Source organism: Periplaneta americana, chromosome 1 (assembly GCF_040183065.1).
Source record: "Periplaneta americana isolate PAMFEO1 chromosome 1, P.americana_PAMFEO1_priV1, whole genome shotgun sequence".
Classification (NCBI taxonomy): Eukaryota; Metazoa; Arthropoda; class Insecta; order Blattodea; family Blattidae; genus Periplaneta; species Periplaneta americana.
Window position 1 is genome coordinate 92,009,535 of NC_091117.1, and position 14,217 is coordinate 92,023,751.

The following is a 14,217-nucleotide window of genomic DNA, read 5'->3' on the forward strand; positions in this document are numbered from 1 at the left end:
TGATTTATTTGTGTAAAAAGTATTCTTGTAGATAATATTATAATTAAGATATTTTGCATCAGAACCGAATGCTGGACTGTGTCTTGCAGAAACTATATTGCATCCACAACTTGGAAAAATTATCATAGGAAAGCAGAAGCTGACGTTACATTGATCTATGTAAGGAACGAATATCGAACATTAAGATTTAATGAATATAGATAGTACTCATTAATCATTACAGCTTATTAACAGTTCAAATGTTGAAGAAATAATCGAAAGTTTTGTTCCTCTCTGTGGTCAGCGAAATATTTTGCTACCTTTTGCTGGTCCGTGATTGTAAAAAGATTGAAAAGTACCTGTACTGCTTATGATAGTGGAGGAAGCTTGTTCTTTCCCCAATATACAAATCACACCTTGGTGAAACTCGTGGGGGAACGAAGATGGAAGAAGGAAAATCTATTACGTAACTGGATCATTCATGTTTAGTAAATTACACTGTCATTTTATGTTCTTTTATGTAATCTGATAGTGAAATATATGCGAAAACACGAGATTTTAACTAAAACACGCACACTGAAATAAAATACAGTCTTGTCGTATTGAAGAAGATATAAACAAAATATCAAAAAGTACCTATTACAATAGGTACATGAAATAGCATTTAGTATGATGTCAAAAATTGCAAGAAATTGGTTCACTGATAGAAAAGATATAATAGTTGAAATAATTTTGGATAAACATAAGAAAAATTAGTAACATCCCTAGAAAAATCTCCTCAGCATTTTTGGAAATTATGGTGTGGAATGGAGTAACCAAAGTTAAATACATTAATATTAGTATAAGTATTATTTGTTAATAACTCAAAAGTACATCAACTTAATAATTAAAACTGATATATGCACAAATAGTGATTATACACAATAAATATACAATTTAATAACAAATTTTCTATCATATAACTATTCAATTTATGTTGGTTAATTTACACTTAATTCTGGTTTTAGTGCAAGTTTTCACCCTATCACATTTATTTTAAACATTCAAACTTCTTTACTTGCTTATTTTGAAATTCTGTTTTTTAACTCTATAATAAATAAGTGTACATAAATCGTCCCTGCTGCTATATTCATCCAATTATCTTTTACAACAGACATATTTATATTTAAATTTTAGTTCCTCGTTTACATATACTTATAACTATTTCATGTAATAAATATCGCATTGAGGTTACCAAATGTTGACAATAAGTGAACAAACTGAATAGCTGAATCGGTACAGTTAAATACATTAAAAAAAAAAACATTCTCGACTTACTTTCCAGCGGAAAAAACGATATGTTTAAATGATTACACAAACTATTTTTTTCTTAAGAATCTACAGCAATGAAAACTGAGTAACTTCTTTCATGTCTTGTACATACCAGTACAGTATTGATGGCTAAATAGTGACATCTCATTATCTGTAAATTTTCAGGTGAATCAAACAACTGTTTTAAAAATTAATTTTTCTCAAAATAGACAATTTTTTTTATATATGTTTCTGCTTTGCAAGATCTTCTACTCGAGAACAAAATATTTCTTAAGTGTCCAATTTTTTTAACATAATAATAATGTAGTTCAACTAAATGACCATTTTTGTAGATACGTGGTAGGCACATCTTAGCCATCAGTATGTTTTGACAATCTATGACAGGTCGCTCGTCAGTTGCTTGTCCAGTTATTACTTCAGTTCTCGCCATTGTGCGCTGCTGCTGTCTCGTAGCATTTCATCAGATTAAAACCTTGTTAGATGTAATAAATAAAACAATATTTAGTACTGACTCTGCTGGAAATGATGCATATTTTCTCTCTTTTCAAGAAATTCATTCACATTCTACAGTTCCTCTGCACTAATGGATCTAAATTTCTCATTGGATATATATATTTTTTAAGTTCTTCTAGAGATAAATACAGTATCACAAGGTATGAGATCGGAGGAATAAGGAGGCAACAAATTCCTTCTAATAATTCTGCACCCAAATATCTGGCGCAATTCAGTCATGAATACATTATCAATATGAGCTGTATGTTATTTTGCTGTAAATACCCTATGAAACATTCTGCATATTTCAATTCATCAAAAAAGGGTTCCAAAATTTCTCTTTTATTCATCGAACAGTTGATCTTTTCTTCATGAAAGAAGAAGTCACTAGCACTGTTGGCACATCATATCCCTATTTTTACATTATACAGTGGATTTTCATCGACGATTGTTGGCTTTGCTGAAATTGCATTGCACCGGTATCTGTTATTATGTGATGTTGCATAACCATTCAGAAGAAACTAACCTTTCATCGGAAAAAAAAATGGGTCTTCGTTGTTTACTTTTTGTAATATCAAATTGCAAAAATTAACTTTATGTTTGTAATCTTGGTGTTGTAATTCGTGAACTTGTGGAATTCTGGACAGCTTTAGTTTTAACAATTTTGTTTCCCATCTTGTACGTACTTTATAGGAACTTCTGAGGACTATGTTCAAAAGTAACTTCTATTTTATAAAGTCTTTAGTTAGGACACAACACTTTTGTCTGATTTTTCAGTCATTCAGAGAATCACTTTTGTTAAATCTACTAGTTAAATTTAATATTGTAGTTTTACACTGAATTGGTCTGCCAGGATATTTACGTCTAAATTTTTGCTTTGTTTTGTCACATGACTTCCTAAGCTTTGTGTAGTATGTACTGTACATGTATATGTGCCCTCAGTGAATATTTGTTGCCCATTGGCACACAATAAATCAGAGAAATAAACTGTGTTTTTATAAAAAAAACAGCCGAATTCTTATTACTGTCTGCCGAGAAATTGCAGTAACACACAGCAACAGTGACAATGGCAACAACAGGCAAGCAAGCATGTGGCCCATCATAAAGTGACAAAAACTGTACAATATATCATAAAATTGGCACATCAGGCAGATAATGGTAACTGAAATGAAAATACATATTGATATATTTATCAATTTATAATAAAAAATTATTTACATAAAATTTAATGTTAATATTTTAATTTTTAATAGGTAGGTATATAATTAGAATTGATTTTCAGTATTATTGTAATGTAATATTTAACAACTCATTACAATATTAACAGAACAGACTGGTCTAATGTCACTCTGTATGCAGTTGCATGCAAGGTCTGGGGGTTCAAACATGCCTGAGAGAGATGGATTTTTAAGGGCGCTTAAAATCAACAAGTGTATTGCTTTACTATGCTGCATATCTTTACGTAGAACTACGGTGCATAGCTCTATTATACTGCATATCTTTACATAGAACTACATGTGGGTACAATCACCTGTCAACTGGTGCATACCTTTACTATGCTGCATATCTTTACGTAGAACTATGTGTAGGTGCGACCACCTTTCGACAGGTGCATAGCTTTACTATGCTGCTATCTTTACGTAGAACTATGTGTAGGTGCGACGACCTGTCAACAGGTGCATAGCTTTACTATGTTGCATATCTTTGCATAGAATTACGTGTGGGTACGATCACCTGTCGAAAGACGCATAGTTTTACTGTACAATACCGCATATCTTTATGTAGAATTACGTAAGGGTACAATCACCTGTCAAACTAGTGCATAGCTTTACTATATTGCATATCTTCACGTAGAATTACGTCTGGGAACGATCACTAGTCGACAGGTGCATAGCTTTACTATACCGGTACTGCACATCTTTAAATAGAACTACATGTGGGTATGATCACCTGTCGATAGGTATATAGCTTTACTATGCTGCATATCTTTACGTTGAATTACGTGTGGGTACGATCACCTGTCAACTAGTGCATAGCTTTAATTTACTACATATATTTACGTAGAACTACGTATGGGTACGATCATCTGACAACTCGGTCTAAATTTAGCTTTTCCTGTCAGTGAAATACGTGTCCAGCAGTACAGCTTTCTAATTACAAACTGAGGTGCTGATGTCAAAGCTATGACATGCGGTTCAAACGTGGTGACATCTAATGAAACGCAAAGGTACTGTCATCTGACAACTCGGTCTAAATTTAGGTTTTCCTGCCAGTGCAATATGCGTCCAATAGTGCTGCTCTCTAGCTACGAACTGAGGTGCTGATATCAAAGCTATGATACGTGGTTCAAACGTGGTGACATCTAACGAAATGCATGGCAACTTGATAATGAGCCAAATGTGGGACATTTTCAAAATGTTCCCAGCTCGGACTTAACTGGCAGTATTTCGTTTGATGCAGTATTCTTTCCTCTATATAATGGTATATGCACTATCTCTCTGTGTCTTTTCATTTGAAAACACTAGCTATGATAGGAATTGCATTTTTATGTGATGGTCATTTCCCAAGTCACCCCTCCTCCCCCATACCTAGTGAGAAGAAAGATCAGTGGCGTGCAGTGTCTGCAGGCTCTCCTTTTAGAGGTAACTTAATGTCACTATTACCAGCTATATTTTATAATCCAACTAAAGAAGCATGTTATGTATTATGGTCATTAAATCATTCTAGTAGATTTCGACAACGAGCACGAAACTAATAAAGAAATAACACAAAATTTTAAAGAAATCATATCTTGTTTATTTGAAGGAAAACTCTATTCTTTCCTCTTGTTTCGTATACTCATTGATAACTTCAATGTAAAAAGTTGGAAAATTTTTAAGTTCTTGTAATTTCTTCTTTTTCTCTATTGATATCAAGGCTAGGTTGTTCAATCTTTCGTAACCTTGAGTCGATTGTTCAAGTGATTTCTTTCGTTTAAAGACAGAAATGATCTTTCGACCGATGCTGATGTGCTGAGTATGAACAAAACAAGTTCAGAGAATGCTGTGTGGAGCCACTTAAATTTAAGATGCGTACCTAGATCATGAGCGTATTTACCACAAATATTTTTTTCATATTGATTTATATTAAAATTTCGAAATTATCCCTTCCCCTTTTTCTTATGTTTGAATTTCAAGTCCGGGAGCTCTATCATAGAAATTAAATTTAACAATCTGTCATGTTTTGTTCTTCACTATACTATCAAAAATTACAGAATAAGGTTTCTAAAAACCACTTTATTTCAAATGCTTACTCTGACAAAATATTTCGCTCACTTTATTTAAAACTCACCGATATCTAGAAATTACAAGTCTTCAATATGAAATGCTCATTTTTTATTAACACATACTGGTACTATAAGAGTAATTCAAATTCATCATAGGACAGCCAATATCTCTTTTATTGACAACAATCGAATTTTTAAATTTATGCTTTGTGTAGCATTTTAGTTTTGTTTTTCATAAATGATTTATCCAACATAAATGGGCTTCATTCATGTCCCATAACTGTGTCAGGGAATATTATTGTGTTAAAGTTTAAACAAATGAAGTGTTTTGAAATGAATAAATGATATTAGTGAAGATTGTTGTACCCTTACACCAATTTCCTTCTTTATATAGTACATATTATATTGTAATGTTATGTTGTGGAGAGAAATTAAAAATGTATCATATCTATATTCTGAACAATAGTCGAAGTGCTGGAAACCATTTAAATCAACAACATTTCAATCATATTACATGCTATTTTTAATATGACTTGCCACTTTTTGACATCTCTATTTCTATTTCCAATCCGGTCTACTGCTGTCACAGCTGATGTTCATCCATATTATAATCATGTACATACCGGTACATAAGAAGCTTTGCATACATCATATGATTGAACTTGATTGGTTCTTGCGTACACATTATCTTTGAATGTCATTGTAACTCACATAAATTTGTTAAGGACTACATAATGCTGTTACAGACTTGATCATTCTTTATATTTACTTAATTTTCTATTTAACAGTTTATTAGTAGATCCTGTAGATGGCGAAGTACTGAATAACCCATTCATAACGTAGGTATGTAATATTTTGGATAGTTAAAAATACCAAAATTAGCTGCTGATTATAGTACTGGTACAATATGGAAGAGACCCGAACTGTCTGACAGAGAATGGGACAGAAATAAGGCTCGACTAGACCAGAGGGCCTAATCAAAAGAAAGGAGGAAAAAGAACACGATAAGGAAGAAGAAGTTATAAAAAAATGATACCGGTACGACTTTTAATATGATTACGAGGTCAGGGAGGAGGAGGAAGAGGAGAAGGAAAAAAAAGAGGCATGTAGGAAGAGTGAATTAGTTTAAAGATATGCTTAAACCAATTAACAAATCGAAACTGTAATTTATACTACCTGAAAGAACAGATAACTGGCTGGTACTATCAATGCAAAGAGTTCTTACGAGAAATAAAATGTATAGCATGTGAATTGTGAGATTCCTCACTGTTAAGAGACATGCCAAATCAATTCAAATACCTGCCAAAATTAACTCTGTAAGTAAGGATGATGGAATATGCCGTGATAAATACATGAAATCATATACCATTCATGCTTTCAAGACAATTAGAAATGTAGTGGTACCGGTACTTTATGAATTTCTTTGATTTCTGTGCAGTGAAACAAATTTTATTACAGAAAGTTTTTAGGACCATTATGTTCATGTCTAGACCACGGAACTTCATGCATTAAAAAACCTGAAAATATGCATGCAACTATGCAGTAAAATCTGTTGAAATATGCGCTAAAAATTAAAATATATGCAGTAAAAAAAATACACTATAGAGATTTATTTGGTTTAATAATTTCGTATAAATGAAAATAAACTAAATAAAATAACAAACTATATTGGCTACACCATGTAAAACGAATGGACAATTTTCAAGAAACCCCAAAATGATGATGCAATATCAACCCAGAGGATAGCTACGGTTAGGAAGACTCTTTAGAAGACTGCTAGATGGGGCCGAAACAGATCTACACAGGCCTAATTTGTGACGGATGATGATGATGAAAATAACAATTTAAAGAAATAATAATCATCAAGCCATCATCATTTTTATTTCTGTTTTTTCTATAAATGCATTAATTACTCATTTGTACACATATTTTTAATTGATACCGGTACGTTTTTAACTTTGTAACTTTCCAGCTTTTTTTTTAACTTTCTTTGCCATTTACGTAATTATTATGGCAATAAACAACCAACGATTCTCCAGATTCTTTACTGTGAATCTTCTCTTATATGTCAAAATTAATTTAAATGCCCAGAATGATCTCTTGACATCACAAAATGTGACTGGTGCATGCTTGTAAGTTTAGTTGTGCAGCAAAACTTGTTGAAATTAAAATTTACACTCCATGTGACTTCATTTTCGCAGGTGTTTAACCCTCCTGCTAGCAAGGTTTTTCACAACTTACTACTACCAAGAGGGGTAACAAAATGACCCCCATCACAATCATATACCGATCTTTGTTAAGCATTTGGAATATAAACAATGTATGTATTAGTGACTATAGACTTACAAAAAATGTAAAAATATAAAATAATCACCCTATTTTTTTTTAAATACAGAGTGATTCAAAAGTCTGTTCCACTTTGTTGAAAACGTAGATATACCAAAATGAATTAACTTCAGATATGTTACTGGTGACACTATGAGGTAACATATACAGTAAATTTAAATTTGCCTCCCTTCCGTTTCAAGACAAACTGCTCAATGCTATATACTGTAGTTTTGACATGGTAGAAAACACATTTACAAGCAATGAAAGTCACAGTACTATAACATATGGAAACCATTTGTTAATTCTTGAAATTTAAACATTAAAATACCATATTATATACAAACAAGAGTATCTAAAAAATATTTGTTTATAATAAAATAAAATAAAAAGTTTTTTGAAGTTATAAAAATAAATAAACATATAAAACTAATATATCAAAATTTACTTCTTTACTGAAATTCAAATATTCGCGAGCACCACTTATACTACAATTAGCATCTCGAAAAGAGGTTCCACTAATAAATATTTCAAACAAAACACTTTTAGAAAATCCATAACACAGAGAAATAAAAAAATAAGAAATTGAGAACATAAGCTCACGATAATATAAATAACAATATAAAAATTGTTATAAATAACACAAAATCATATAATTTGGAAGTAGACTAACTTAGAAATGAAGAAAATTAAGCTACAGATTGAATTTTATATCCTGAAATTTTCATGACACACACTACCAAGGGGGGATAACAAGAATAATGTGAATTACAACTTAAAATAGATTAATTATGTAAGTTATACTTAATTCAAATTGTTAGTGGGCATATAGCGGACAAATATATGGAATTTCAAAAAGAAATGTGGAGAAAAATGAAAATAAGATTGAAAAATCTTTAGTGGGGTAATTCTATTACCCTTCTTGGTAGCAGGAGGGTTAAATACATTCAGTTCTGTTTCTTTGAAATCAGAGCACACTAGCAGGATTGTCACAGCAATTTCATGATCTCAGCAATAGTTGACTATTGTCGCAGGTGTCTTAGGAAGAAGTATCCATTGTCGTTGTAGCAATTTTATTCCTCAACAGTAATAATTACCGGTATTGATTTTATTTCTCATATATTTTTTTATATTTCTTGGAAATAATTCTTATTTTTATCAGGGAAATATTTTTAAATTAGATTATAAATCAGGGAAAACAAGAAAAGATGTTAAAATATGCATTTAAATATGTATAATAAAAGTATGTATGCATTTAAAAAGGAAAACCCTCAAAATATGTATTTATGCAAAATAAAGTTGCCTTCATTCAAACGTAAAAATCATGATTGATAAAGATCCACTTGTACTTTTGCAATATGCCAAATCAATAGAAATATGCAATTGCATGAAGTTCCACAGTCTATTTATATCACAAAGAATTATTGAAGAGTATATTAACGAGTAATGAAGATATACAACAGATGGAATATTATAAACTGTTGAAACTTCAAGGGATAGCTACACTGATGTGAAATTTTGTTGAAAAAATTCGATTTTTCATTTTTAACATTAAAGAACTGTATATTGTTGAGAGAACCTCAACAAAAATTTCCATGCAGATGGGCTCCTTCAATCAGGCCAACAGGCTGCACAATCTAGGTGGCCCTTTAAACTTTTAATTTTCTCCATTTTTCTTACATATTACTTTACTGAAAATGCTGCTCTTTCTCCAAATTGTTTACCACGTGCATGATTTTTTGTAGATCTTTAAAAGTGTGCTTAACAAAATTTGCTATCAGGATTTTTCTTAAATTTCAAGATTTTTTAGAGAAATATTTTTTTATGAAAACTGAAAAGAAAAAACCAAACACCACAGAAGTAGAAACAACTTTACAACCTATACGCCCATTCAAATACAATTTCCACCTAAATTTAATAGATGAAGTGAAAAAAGACGAACACCCGAATTTTATTAAGAGCTAAAAGAAATATCACTACTAGTAACAGAGGAAATATATCCTTTAAAAATGTGGTTAGGTATATACAGAGATGGCTCATTGTGGAAAGGAGCAAATGGTGTAGGAGCAGGATTTCACTCATTCCTCCTCTCTCATTATATAATGATAGTCGGCAAAAAACAAATTATGATGCCGAAATGGAAGCTATAAAGGTTTGCCTTAGAACAGCTTACCTACAGAATAAACAAGTATAACAAAGCAGTTTCCTTACAAGAGAAACATCCAAGTCATATAGCTTGAATTTAATGAAAATGCATATTTAAGCTAATTTTCTTTCGTTAAGAAACGTGGTGATAGTCATTCGTTTCGCTTTTTCCTCGTTTACGAAATATACTGACTTGAAAATCGTTGCTATTTATACCACTTCTTGCTTGCACTTGCATTCTCATAACTCTGCAACACCGTATCACAGTTCTCGCATTAATGCTCTAGTCAATTTATTTTCTCTTAACTCTCATTAATAAAGTAGTAGTGCAATCCATGGCATCTTTCACTCATTCATACACCATCCAAATCCATATGTATGCAGCTGGAAATCTAGGAACACGACTGTACCACAGTCTAGTACATACTGTCACGAAGGTTGAGGTGAATTTTTGCATTTCTCGCGATACAATGCTCCAAGCAGTTAGCAACTGAGAGTACTAGGAACAATAGACTGTGGGATAGTAGTGATCCTAGTGGCTAGCAACTAAAGTTCAACTGTCATTAGATGCATGTTCCCTAGGTATTGAGCTTCGTGACTGTATGTACTAGACCAGGGCTGGGCACCAAGAGCGAATTCTACTCTCGCACGGGGAGCCATATGACTTCTCTTCAACCCCTTTCTTCCCCGCCGAACACCTCGCAGCGTTGATGTCGTGACGGATGAATATTAAGCGTCCCCATTTAGAGTTTGGATTCGCTCCCTGTGCCCAGCCCTGTACTAGACTGTGACTGTACATACTATGCTTTCACGAACCTAAAGTAAAACAACGTGTAGACAATGATAAGCCATTAAATGTCGTGGTCGATGCAAGTAGTTCTGGTAAACTGACAAAAAAATTCACATGAGAAGATGGTTAAGAGATGTATTTCTCCCGGATATTAAGAAAGACACATTACTACTACTGGGTTCCTGGAGTGGTCAGATAGACACTATATTTACTTTTGAAGGAGTAAACAATACTTTACATAGTAAGACAATTAAAACAAAAATTATTCCTCCAAAAACTACAAGATTTTTGCAACCCTTGGATGTGTATTTTTCTAGGCAATATAAAATTATAACTCGGAGGCTAGAAGAATATTTCAGACAGAGTGATCTGTGAAAACATTCCAGACACATTTCACGATAGGGATTTCATAATGACATTACAGTCCGTTGTGTATCATACCAGTTTCATTCACCTATCCTCAAAGACATGCTACTATAGATGTGGTAGAAGTGTGGATATGTGACGGAGAAACATGTGAAAAAGTTGGATAATGTTCATGCAACAATGTTGTATGTTGGAAACAGTGTGTGTGTTACAGAAGAGTGTGAAAAAAACCAGCCTATATAAAATGTCTGTACTGTTCAATGGCTCTTTGTTCCGACCACTTCATTTCCAATTCACATTATCGTATTTAAGGTGAATCACAGAGTTAATACATATTTTAAATTCAAATTGAATTTGTATTTCAGCGAGAGTAATGTATTAATGTGAGCTAAGAGAAAAAAAATTGAGTAGAGTATTAATGCAAAAGCTGTGATCTGGTGTATTGGAAATACGAGGATCCAAGTTCATGCAAGAAGTGCCATAATTAGCATCGATTTTCAAGTCATATTTCGTAAACGAGGAAAAAGCGAAACGAATGACTATAATCATGTTTCTCAACGAACAAAAATTAGTTTAAATATATATTTTCATTAAATTCAAGCTATGTTAGTGGACTCCAAAGCCGCCATACAAGCAATAGTTTCAAATAACAACCCAATAACCATAATAGTCACTGAAGCAAGAAAGCTAATCAAAACCTCTAGAAAATCAAAAGAAACATATACACTTGCAATCAATATTGTCGCATGTAGGTGTCTTAGGAAATAACACCGCAGATCTTCTGGCAAAAAAATGGCACTATTCTCCACAAAGAAAAAAATAGTTATCACACCTTTTCTCGCACAATAAAAGCTAAAGTGGCCAAGCAAAATTTAAAAAAAAAATCATTAACAAGGAAATACTTTGGCAAATGTGAATAAAATCTGAAGCAACAACTGTCTATGATATATAAAGAAGGTCGTAACTATATTTCATTTAAACTCAGGACATGATTGCTTAGCTGCCCACCTCCACAAAATTAGAATGTATGAAACAAACGAGTGTACCCTCTGTAAACAACAAGGATTAAGAATAGACTATAAACACCTACAAGAGAGTCCCGAATTAAACGAGGAGTTTAAAAAATCGTAGAATCTAAGTAAGCGGTCTGTATTAGGAGGCAAGAAGAATAATAGGGCAAATGCTCCAAAATTCAGCAATATTGGGGAACAACAATATTTTTTTCTGCTAGACATCACAATTTATTTAAACCTCTTTTTATATTTGACTATATAAAATAATTTTTTCTTAGGTCTTGAAGAATAATCTGAAAAAAGTAAATAGCAAGTTACACTTCAGGGAGTTTGAAAAATATTTTTGGAACAAATTTCAGACAATATTTTTTTTTTTTTTAATTTGAAGGAGTAATAGTGATTTTTCAAAATACAATTTAAATTTGTAAACAGTATAATAGTCCATATAATTTTGGACCAAATGAGATAAAATTTTGTACAGAGGCTATGTTTCTATGTTTCTCCGAAATCAAATTGTACTTTATTTTTAAATTTATCATTGTTCTGTATTCTCTCCTCAAATCATATTGTATCTTATTTTTAATTTAACCTATGCTTTGTATTCTGGATCCTAGTTGTCAGCCGTAGATATCGGCCAGATGTCCCAAATTGTGGAATTAGTAGTATGCAGCATGATAGTGTACAAATTTTCAAAGATCTAGCTCAAACAGTGAAGAAAATTGAAATTTCACCTTAAGTGTATCCTTAATAAATTTGTTATTTTACTTGCATTTACTTAATAAAACATTTCTACACTGTGGAAACAGAAAAGGTATGGTACCAGTATGTTTCTGAAGTCAGGAGTAAGCAATACATGCAACAAGCTATAATTGGATTGTGAATAGGTAGTATTTAAGTGTAGGTACCGGTATGACATTTATTGAGGAAACTATATCATCACGTAATTTGACCTGGTATTTTCCAAGAATAATCTTCTAGTAGGAACAGTATAATCAAAATTGAAATAATGATACAAAAATTGGATGGGAACTTGAAAAGGTACAAAGAATCTGATGGAAATCATAGAGAAATATCATTATGTGAAATGCAGCATGCAAGAAGCAGTGTTATATACCGGTAATGAAATGCTATCTCAGTACAGCCACATACTATGGATATATAATGTTATTTAATTTTATATACAGAAACATCGAAATTTTACTGAGTAACACATGAGCAATGTGGTTTTATTATGTTGACCACATTTCGTTAAGAGTAGTTCACTCAAGATGTAGGCAAAGCTGACTAATATAGCTATTAGAACCAATATTTCACAGTTAATATTACTGGGATATTTATTGTATAAATATGTTCTTTTTCAATTTAAAATCTGTGATATTTTATTGAACCTGTGTATATGTTAAGATAAAAATAATAATGGTTGATTAATTATTACAGTTGTATTTAATATGAGTTTCGAGGACATGAAATATAAGAATATTCAGTACAATCAAAGGCTAGATATGAAAAGCTGTAGAAAGAGACTGAATATTGTGTTAAAATCATGGCCGAATTTTATTAATCAAAATGAGGGTAAAAGAAATGGTTTACGAGAGGTGTGCATCAGAACTTTTCCATTGCTGTTAATGAAAAACAAAATCACGACGTTTGGAAGATTGGCTCTATGTTCGTCTTCAAGTGAACAAAAAAGGATACCCTACTCGTTGGAGTCGTTACAGATATCTAGTCAAGCAAATTTAGCTGTTTGTAATGACCCTCAGTAGGATACCCTCTTCACCATAGGCGCCAACTTCTTTGAAATATTGGGGGAACAGAACTCTGCACAAACATGCGAGAAAACTTTAGTTGATGCTTCTCAGAAATGTTACAGAAAATAAAATCATCTGATTTTTCATGTAATACCCATGGAAATTGCTTAACCGAAAATGGTTGATAACTACGGCCTATACCTTTTCCCTTTCACTGCTTTGTTCACCCTTCAACGACGATAAATATGAGCTATTAGTGTCACTGCCACTACTCCAACTCAATTTATCATTCTGTTTCCGTTCATTGCAGTTTTATTTTGGGCAGTTTCATTGATTAACTATACTTACTTACAAATGGCTTTTAAGGAACCCGCAGGTTCATTGCCGCCCTCACATAAGCTCGCCGTTGGTCCGTATCCTGAGCAAGATTAATCCAGTCTCTACCATCATATCCCACTTCCCTCAAATCCATTTTTATACTATATTCCCATCTACGTCTTGGCCTCCCCAAAGGTCTTTTTTCCTCTGGCCTTCCAACTAACACATTATATGCATTTCTGGATTCGCCCATATGTGCTACATGCCCTGCTCATTTCAAAAGTCTGGATTTAATATTCCTAATTATGTCAGGTGAGAAATACAATGCGTGCAGTTCTGTGTTGTGTAACTTTCTCCATTCTCCTGTAGCTTCATCCCTCTTAGTCCCAAATATTTTGCTAAGCACCTTATTCTCGAACATCCTTAATCTGTTCCTCTCTCAAAGTGAGAATCCAAGTTTCACAA